At 34.9% G+C, this 10415-nt stretch overlaps 1 pseudogene; it reads right to left on the bottom strand.

The window, feature by feature from the left end:
* Window positions 1-813: 813 nt before the first annotated feature.
* On the bottom strand, window positions 814-931 carry LOC111745452 (annotated as a pseudogene).
* Window positions 932-10415: the final 9484 nt, after the last annotated feature.

Genomic DNA, 10415 nt, shown 5'->3' with positions numbered 1-10415 from the left:
GAACAATGGCTCCTGGGCATGCAACTGAAATCCACTCAGAGGAGTGCACTTTGATAGGGGTGAACCAGACTCCAGTCATTTATAGCATAACATTTAGTTTTAATGGTCATATGAATTCTATAAAAGATAAAGCACCTGGTCTTGAAGAGGAATGGTAATTTGATATGCAGAAACGGGGAGACATGTTAGTAGTAACAGCAAAAACAAAGTCAGAGGGACAGCAGTACAAGAGTAATCTCTAATATTTCATGAGCACTTACTGTATGCAAGGTACCACTCTAAGCATTTACATGTTTTAACACTTTTTGTTCTAACAAAAGCTCTGCAAGGTGAGGATTATTATTGTCATTCCCATTCAACAAATGAGGAACTGAGGCACAGAGTGTGTGAGCAACTTGCCTGAGTGAGTGAGTGTTGAGTTTGATACCCCAAGAGTCTGATTCGCACTCACGCTATTTTCAGCAAGTTTTGGTGGAACGATTGGACTTGGAGTGAATGGTGGGATAACATTAATGTATAGTGGAGAATCTCAGACTGTGAGGACTCACTCACTACTTGTTACTGAGCATAGAAATAACTAAAGTACTTTAGAAAGACATCTATCAGCCAGTATATTAAATTTGGAATCAAAGGGCTGATTAGGAAACTAGTGTAATCATCTAAGATGTTGTAAGAATGAGAAAATGCAATTGTGAAGAAAAGTGAGTAATTGCTAGTATGCAGTCCAATCTTCTCTCATTTTTTTTTTTCTTTTTTGGCAAGACAACCCTTGGTTGACCTCACAGGTTGCAATCCCTTATTTTTTATTTTTTACACCTACAACACTGATCTTCCTAGGTGGTCTCCCATCCAAGTACTAACCAGGCCCAACCCTGCTTAGCTTCTGAGATCAGACGGGATCGGGCTTGTTCAGGGTGGCATGGCCATAGACAATTTTCTCTCATTTTAAAAATATATTTTTAAACCTCCCACCCCCACCACTGGGCTATCTAGATTTGACAGGATGACAAGATAACCTATCAAATAGTATAGTTAGTCCTACTTTCTTAGTGAGTTAAGTTGTTTCCTTAGTGTAATTTATAAACTTATGGAGATTATTACTTAATTGCACAAAGGTAATAATACTATAGCTGTGCATACTTAGTGACCTGAAGGAATTAATATGCTTTTGAAGAATTAGCAGGCAAAAAAAAAAAAATTACTATTAACACAAACATGCTGGGTAAATATTTTTTCCAACGTCTTAAGCTATGCCCACATAATAAAAACTTTACACAGACTATTCATTATCAATACCCAGTGAATATTACATTTTAATGACAATAATATTTTATGTCTTGTCTTTTTTAAAACTACAGTCCTAATGAATTTGGAAAATTCTTATTCTACCATTATATTTAAAAAGGGTTCTTCTCTCGTCTGAGATTCTTTATGTAAATTATTATCTAATTTTTTTTTTTTTTTCTTTCAAAAAAAACAGGATTTCACTGGTTTGTTTTTGGTGCCATCTGTGTTATTAGGAAAGAAAAGCTAACATAGACTTAAAACAATGCAAGGGAAAACTATGTAAAATTAAGCTAAAACTGTCACAATGAAACTGCTAAATTTCACAGAGATCAAATTCCAGTACACTGAAAATGTTTCTTGGGCCTGCCTAGAATTTCTCACCTCATTAGGTGTGAAAAACATAAATTGAGCACTGTCTTTTTTTTTCCCAAAATTTTGCCCATGATGAGAAAGAACAGTTGGGGAAACGAAGCTCTCCACAGCCCTTAGATCTGGTATTTGGGAAAGGGAGGGAAGTGATTGAAGGCTGCACCCTTTATAGAATCTGAGCACTTGTGTGATGATTGTTTTTGAATCTTCAAGTCACTTATGCAATAATTAATTCATTCTCACATTCTCATTTCTTTCAAATTAGTACTCTCTTTATAGAAAAAAAAAAAAGAGAGAGGAGATTGAGAGTCAAAATAACTGATCAAATGTAATATTCCAAGACCAGTTCTGAGGCCCAGAACTCGTGTGTTCTGAGTCAGACTGTTCATCTCCAGATATGGCATTTCTTTAATAGTCCCCATCTTTAAATTTCAGTAATACTCTCTGCTTGCCAGACATCTAGGTGGGATTTAGTTCTACGTGCATATTAATACACTCAATTTATAAAGGTTGAAAACTCTGACTCATTGCCCATCAAGTTAAAGCACAAATTCAAGACTTTTAAGTACTTAATCTGTACCATGTAATGAGATTTATATTACAAGTCAAAAAAAAGAAGTGCACTTAGGATGCAGTCCAAAATAAAACTACCTAGCATGAGTGTGAACGTGTGCTTCCAAACCATTTCTTTGTTTTCCACACATTTTCCCCCAGTGTCTATAAATGGGACATCCTTCATCATCCCTTAATCCTATACCACATAGTCCTACTGTCCTGCATGGGCTATCAAATGTTACATCATACCACCAAAAACTGTGTATTTTTAGATAATATTTAAGAGCACTTTTTATTTCCTATAATTTAACTCAAACATTTTTTTCCTCACTTAAAAGAACAAAGAGACCACTGAACGTAACCTACATTTGATACATATAGCCATCATACATTTCCATGGTAACTTGTGCTTTTTTGTTGCAAAAAGTGAAAAATGATTCAAAAATGAGTAATAAAAAAGGTCATTTCATCTTCCAATACCCAAAATATTTTTACACCAAACTTCCCACATACTCCCACCATCGAAAGCAAAGGACTTTGAAGATTGAAATAATAAAAGGTAATTGTAATAGAGTTTAATGAAATTGGAAACTAAGATAGTTCATATTAGTTAGCATGTTATAATTAACTCTGGTAAATGATACCAAAATGTATTTTAGATTGTACTATTCTAGGCAAAAAACTGAAGCAAGAAATCAGGGTAATCCTGACTTCTTTCATAAAATAAAGGGAGGAATAAATCTCTGTTATTTTTCTAAAGTACAGTTTCTAATATATTTTATTTAAAAAAAAAAAAAAACTGCCAAGGAGGAGCTATTTCAATGATAGTATTTGTAGAGAAATGGTAACTTCCAGCCAATGAGGTTAATATTGATAGATAATGTCCTATGGATATTTCAGAAGACACAGTATTGATCCATTGTCTGCTTACTTAACTAGAAGATAATAGTTTGGCTTCACAGGAACGAGGAAACACTTAGAATTTGTAAGTTTTCTTTAAATAAAAGCAATCTACTTTTTATCAACTGGAGAACAGTAAGAGAGGAAGAGGGGTGGGGGAGGACACACATTTATTGCCAATAGGGCAACAAACAATGAGAATTGAAAATGTATTGCATAATCAATAACATACTAGAACTTGTGAGAGCATGAAAGAAATTATTGTCTTTACTGAGCTTATGTTATATGGAAGGAAGCACAAAACCAATACTATAGAAAACTCACAACACTTTCCGTCAGTGTGAGTAGGGACCTTTTCCCAGTGACAGCTAAGCAAGCGCTACCATCGTGGGATTCTTAGATGAAAGGGTCTTTATTAACCCTGGAATCCTGGTGAGGAGGGCCACTTGGGAGCTACATTTTATTTTTTTTTATTTCCGATATCTATTAGTAGATGCAATGTTGAAAGCAGACATCTAAATAGAAACACATCACACCATCATTTTTGACTTCTCTAAAATTACTTATGTAATGTAGACTATGCCCTTCATCAGAAACATTCATCTTCTTCTTGTTATTTATATGTAATTGAATCCCCATGGGTGGGGGGAGGAGTAAGGGGCATAGCCATTTGTACAAACTCTCAAAACTGCAATGTCTCAGATGCATTCTGCTCAATCGACAGCTGCCATTTGGGAAATCTTCTTTACCTAAGGTCTTTTTGTTCAAGGGAAATGGTCATTGAAACATGAAATGTAGTACTTTTTTCTCTAGGCACACAAGAATAATTTTCCAATGCATCTGAGTAAGCATTGACTGACAGGGTACCACCAAAGTAAGGAAACCTTGCCGCCATCATTTGGGTTTGACCTGTTAAAATGTGTTTGATTCTCACGTGTATTATTTAATTTGTAACTAGCTAGGCCTCTTATTTTAATTCTATTTGCAGATTTAAGAAGAAAGCTTCATTTTCTTTGGAGAAGAAAACTGTAGGTCTTAGTCTGTAGTAATGGACATAGAACTCACTCGGGTATATACGCGTTTGAGTTTGAATGGCCAGCCACTTATGAAGATGCCTCTAATAGTTCAGTCACCATTTTCCTATTCTACCCACAATGGTTTTATGGTTAGTGATCAAATACACTCTGCAACACATACTTCATCCCCCAACCCAGCAACACTAGATGGAAGGAAATAGGATTATCACAATTTTTTTGAATCCGCGCTAACTTCTAGTGTCACGTTCTCTGTTCACTAACTATTCTAGAACACTAGTAGAGACAAATAATAGAATTAGCCATTATAGATTTACAAATATATATTTTTTCTAAAGTTGGGTCAATTTCCCATTTATAATCTTCTAACGTCTTATTTTTCTTAAAGATTATTTGACAGTAACATCGAGAACATTCCTAAAAAATGTTTTAGATCTCAGAAAATAATGGTACATATTACAACCAGATGAGATGAGACATGCTGCAGAAATGCAGAAGTGTTTCATCCCCAAAATGGCACCAGTAGAAGCCCTGTCAGACATATCGTATGGCAAGGCTTTGCCTCAAGTCCATCTACTAAATTTATACCTTAAAACCTACTCTAGGGAAAATATGCTCTCACCCCTCTGAGCTCACTGCTCTGACTGTTTCTCTCCTCTTCCTCTCCTCAGTGCTGAAGAGAAGTGGTCTTAATGGAAGCTATTAGGACACCCTTTAGGAGGCGTGAAACTCTAACATTAATTTTCAGATACTGAGACAGAATTGCTCCCAGGTATAGGAGCCTACCTGGTTTGGATATGCTAACATGTCTCAAGAAAAAAAAACAATATACAAAAGTGAGACTAAGATGATCAGCCTCATATGTCACTAAAACAGAGTGTGTCAGGGGTGAGCGTTTGCATCACCCACATTGTAATTGTCCAGGAGCACAGAATAATTTCACAACAGACTTAATCATCGTGGTTATTTTGGTTGATTACTAATATAGATGTCTCGGCTAAGAAAATTTAAGACCAACTTGACATTTTAATTTTTTTCTCATGTTCATCAAAAAAAACTTCTGATGATTTTCTTCCCTAATAGTTTCTCTATTGAGAGCACATTCTGGAATACATATATTCCCTTATGAGCCATTTTACTAAATCAAGTTCTCAACTCATACATGGTTCCATGTTCTAAGCACAAATTTGTTTAACCCTCACAACAATCCTATGAAATAGTTATAGGCACAACTCTTCCTCTCTTCCCGTTAATCTTTGAAAAAGGCACAATCATTTTTTTCAGCAGGAAGTTTGGTCTCTCCTTTGTGGACTCCTTGGTCTTCGATTATTCACTCATCCTGATCCACAACTGGGTCTAATGCAGGCTAATTCACTTTCTAAACCCCTCAACAAGAAAAAAATGGAGACTGTCTTGTTCATTACTGCTTCTGTTTCTTACACACATCATTGTTGAGAATTAATTCTGTACTTTTTAACAGAAACTTTTCCATTACCACTGTGGACCTCAAGCTATACTGACTTTATGTTCTTATTTGTAGTAGTTTTCCTGTCAACACAATACAGTCCTAGGAGTCCCAGTCCTGAGGGCCCTTAACCTCAGCCACACATGCTGCCAGGTCTGCCCTCCCTCTCAACACTCAGGTCACTGGATTAAAGTTCCCTTTCAGAGTCACTAATGTCTTCTCCTTGCAGCCACCCCAATGGGTTTCCCTAACTTTTGACCCCAAAGATTTGAAATTTGAGGTCTCAGTCTCATTTTCCAGAAGGTTTCTGAACTCCACTTGCAAATTATTTTTTTCTTTCCTATGTTTGCATATCAAGCAGCATTGTGTAGAACTTTGTCATGGTACAAAATATTCTATTACACTTTTCTCCAAGTATAATGAGTGCAATAGGACCTTTAGATAACCAGGAGGCCACAAGAATCACTTCTATAAAAAAAAGATAGATTATTTGCTAAGTTCCTCGTGATCAAAAATGTCAGGTTATTTATTTTTATATAAACTTGTATACCATCAACTTTACACATATTCATTATATTTAATTAATTAATTTACTTATTTTGATTCCCCCCTATGAAATGGATCTACTTTTTATGCACTGATATAAGCCATAGAAGCCAAGGCGAAGGACCAAAATTATAATCATGTTGAGAATGTGCCATTCAGTCATACTGAGCCACCCCTTGACTGTGCCAGGCTCAATTCTCTCAGGCTTTTACACATGCTGCCCAAGTTGTCTCGGACACTCTGCCTCTCTCTTCTTTTGGCCTGATTTACTTCCACTCACCTCAAAGACCTCAGCTGGACATCATCTCCTTTCTAGGCAGTAGGAAACATGGCTTTTCTTTTTTGCAGCTGGATCTCTATCACCTTGCATTTTTTTTTTCTGGCACATCGTAAGTGCTAAATAAGTAATCTTGAATGAATTAATCACCTGCAAAATGGCGACCAGAGATAGAGAAGCTTTCTTAAGTTGTAAGTCTTTAAACAGAATTGAAAGAAGACACCTAACTAGCTATAAATTAAATAATAAGTGTGAGAATCAAACACATTTTAACAGGCTGCACGTACACGTCAAACCAAAACGATGGCGGCAAGGTTTCCTTACTTTGGGTGGTACCCTGTCAGCCAACGCTTACTGAGATGCACTGGAAAATTATCCTTGAACTCTGTCTGTGTGCCTAAAGAAAAAAGTATTGGGGTGTATATGTGTTTGAGTTCATCCATTCACCCATGTGACCCCAGCTGTGTCTACACTAAATCAAACTCTGTCATCTTCCTCATAACCAATTCTCCCTCCACACTTCTCTATCTAGAAGACACAGCATTCTCCTTGTCGCTCTGAACCAAAACCTTCTAATCACTTTTGGCATATCGCTCCCCTTCAGCTTCTACTCCAGTTACTTACGAATTTCTGATTCTTCTTTTATAATGTCTTTTGAATTTTGCCTCACTCCATTGTGACTATGCCATTATGCCCTTATGATCTAATATAGAAATTACTGCGATCATCTCTTAAGTGGTCACCTAGGTTTCAGACTCCAACAACGTCCCTAAATATCCTAAATATCACTGCTAGACTCATTTTCTTAAAATACCTCTTTCATTATGTCACTCATTTGTGTACTAAATCAGGAAAAAATGTCCCTCATCTTTTTAAGAACATTTATAATTGTACGCATGTCTCCAAATTACTTTTCATTTATACTCTCTGCTCTAATAAAAAAAAAAATTGTTCGCAGTCCCAACAGACAGAGCATCCAGTCTCACGATTTCCCTGTATTGTAATATGGGATGACTAGTACATATTTACCCTGTATTGTAACATGTGTAATGATTACCTTATATTGCACCATATATAATATATGACACATCACCCAAGGCAAAGTTCAAGTGCCAGTGCCTACACAAAGACATCTGTCATTAAACCATGTGAATCTCTTGGTTATCTGAACACACTTACCAAAAAAATCATTTTCTCCAGCAATTTTTTTACATTTTGTTTTAAGTTATCCTTTATGCCTTTCTGATTACTACATGTGATCTAGGCATTGCTTCTTGATATATTTTCAGTATCACTAGCACGATATTGCACATAGTAGTTACCACAGATCTTGAAAGTGTATTATTAATTCAGTAAATACTCATTAAGTTACCACTATATACCAGGCAGAAAAGAAAACAAAGTTTATGTTCTAATAGTGAATATTGAAAACACAAAAGGAAACAAATAAGTGATATTTCAGGTAGTGGTAAGTGTGTGGATTGTATAATAGTAATATATTTACATTAAATCACACTGCCTTGCAAGTACAAAAAGAAGTCTCTTGGATTCATTGCTGTACTTGACAATTCTTACCTCCTCTTCTTACTACCCCAAAACCAGCCTCTCCTTTCACCACTTTTTAGACATGGCTTAGTTCCTTATTCGTGCAAATAAACTTTGGTGATACTTAATGTCTTCAAACTAGAACGGTATTGAAATAATATTATTTTTAAGAATTAATTATAATTGAACATATGCCAAAAGTACATAAAGAAGAAAAGCTCTGGCATGCTACTCTGCCAGAATAGAAATAGACTTTGGACTCGATTCAGTTTCTAGTAATTTAATGTCCAAAAGCACACAGGAACAAATGTGCACATGTTCGTAATCTCAGTGAAGAAGCCTAGACCCTAGAATTTCATCTTTCCCTAGCCTGCAGAAAGGTATCTCCTCCATGTTCTCTACATAATGTCTTTTAATGTCTACCAATCATGAGTTTTGTCATGCTTCCTAAAGTCTGTTCTTTCAAATAACTCTGATTTGCCTCCATCAAGAGCTGCGTTATGACATCCATCAAACTATTGACATTTTTCAGAAGAATCATAGTTGTATGTGTGTGTATATATATATACATGTATATGTGTATATATATATATACACACACATATATACACATATACATACACATATACGCATATATGTATGTGTATATATATGTATGTGTGTGTGTGTATATATATATACACATATACATGTATATATATATACACACACATACAACTATATATATACACATACACATATATATTTCACCACATCTTACTAGGTCATGACCATGAGCCAGGCATTGTGCTCAGCTCTGATGATGCTGACATTAAATGCTATGACTCCTGCTAGTAAGGAGTTCACAGTCCAGTGAGGATGACAAAATACACAAATGATTGACTATGATGTTGGCTGATACGTGCAGTCCTAGAACTATAAATAGCTTCGCTTTCAAGGAATTTTAGAACCGAAAGAAACCTCAGCGACACTGACTCTAACCCAAGTGAGAGAAAGTCGGCCCACATATCCCACTTGTTCCTAGAACCTGAGTCTCCTGAGACCAGGAAGATGCTCCCTCTGCTCCTGCTAAAAGATCAATTTGTTTTCTGCAATCAGGTGGTTTGCACTGTCAACAAATTAGTGTAAATGTATAAAATAAGCTTTAAAATATATTAAAATAGTAACACAAATTATTTTTAGTTAATATCTCGCCAGGTTGATGATGAATATTGTTGATTGATACGTGAGACAAATTACATTGTTATTCTTGTCTAACTTCCTGATTTCTTCCACTGTTATGTGTTATGCAATTTATTAAATTAACTTCGGAGTTTAGTTCATATTGAACCATTTCCAAATCTTGTGACAGAGAGAAAGATATAGGAGTGGCTGTACATAAAGCTACTGTTGGGTAAAACAAATGATTGTTCTTTGGTCATAAAAAATACACATTTTTTTAGTATATTGTCTCATCCAAATATATATATTGAATATGTTGGATTTTTTCTTTTATAATTGCCCGTATTATCTAAAACATTGTTTGCATGCAAGTAATTCTGATATAAGTACATATGCATATTGTATGTGTTTTCAATATCCAACTTTACAAGCTCAAAGGACTTTGTGATATGTTTTATCAGGAAGCCAGGACTAAATTGTGACATTTTTAATAAGATAACTATTGTAATACTGTATTAAATTTATTAAAGTGATTTTGCTAATCCTTTGAGGGGGGAACATTGATGCTTTCTGATAACTTCTATGCTTACTTTTTAATAAAGAATATTTTAAGATGATTATTTTAGATTTCAGCCACTTAGCCTCTTAAGCATTTTTAAGATATATGAAATACTCCAAAAGAGCCACACAAAAGTAAATGTAATTGCAATAGAAATCATATCAAAAAGGACAAAAAATCAATTTAAGCAGAGGCAGAATGTCACTTATTCAGGAAATATTAAATATTTCTTGACAATGGTAAAGATTTTTATATTTACGAAGAAATGGTCTTTAAAAATTAATTATGTTCCAAAGGATGTTTTTAAGAATACAAACTAAAAATTAGAAACTAGAAATAAGTTTAATATCTCATTAATTCAAATCAGGCATCCTATCTTCTTGTGAAATATCCAGATAACTGGGGTAATTTAAAGGAACATTTTTTAATTACCTGGGAAATTGCCTCAATCTTCCACCTCGATCTTTTATTTCACTTTGCAGATTAAATAGTCTTTTTTAAAAAAGTAGAACTATTTCCTCCTATCACTCCTTTTGGGTCATTGTCAGTTCTCTGTGGAGTTGTAAGATTAAACGTGCCTAGGATGTACAAAGAGACCCCAACTATTAAATAAATCTGATTTCCAGATGATTTCTTGTTTTAATCAGGTAATTACCATATCAAACCTTCTTGAATCCTATTTCCCTAAGCCATGGAAAACTGAAGTCCTGAATAGTT

Source organism: Pteropus vampyrus, unplaced genomic scaffold, assembly GCF_000151845.1.
Source record: "Pteropus vampyrus isolate Shadow unplaced genomic scaffold, Pvam_2.0 Scaffold155, whole genome shotgun sequence".
In the NCBI taxonomy this organism is placed as follows: Eukaryota; Metazoa; Chordata; class Mammalia; order Chiroptera; family Pteropodidae; genus Pteropus; species Pteropus vampyrus.
The sequence above is the reverse complement of the archived record's forward strand: the minus strand, read 5'-3'. Positions and strand labels throughout refer to the sequence as shown.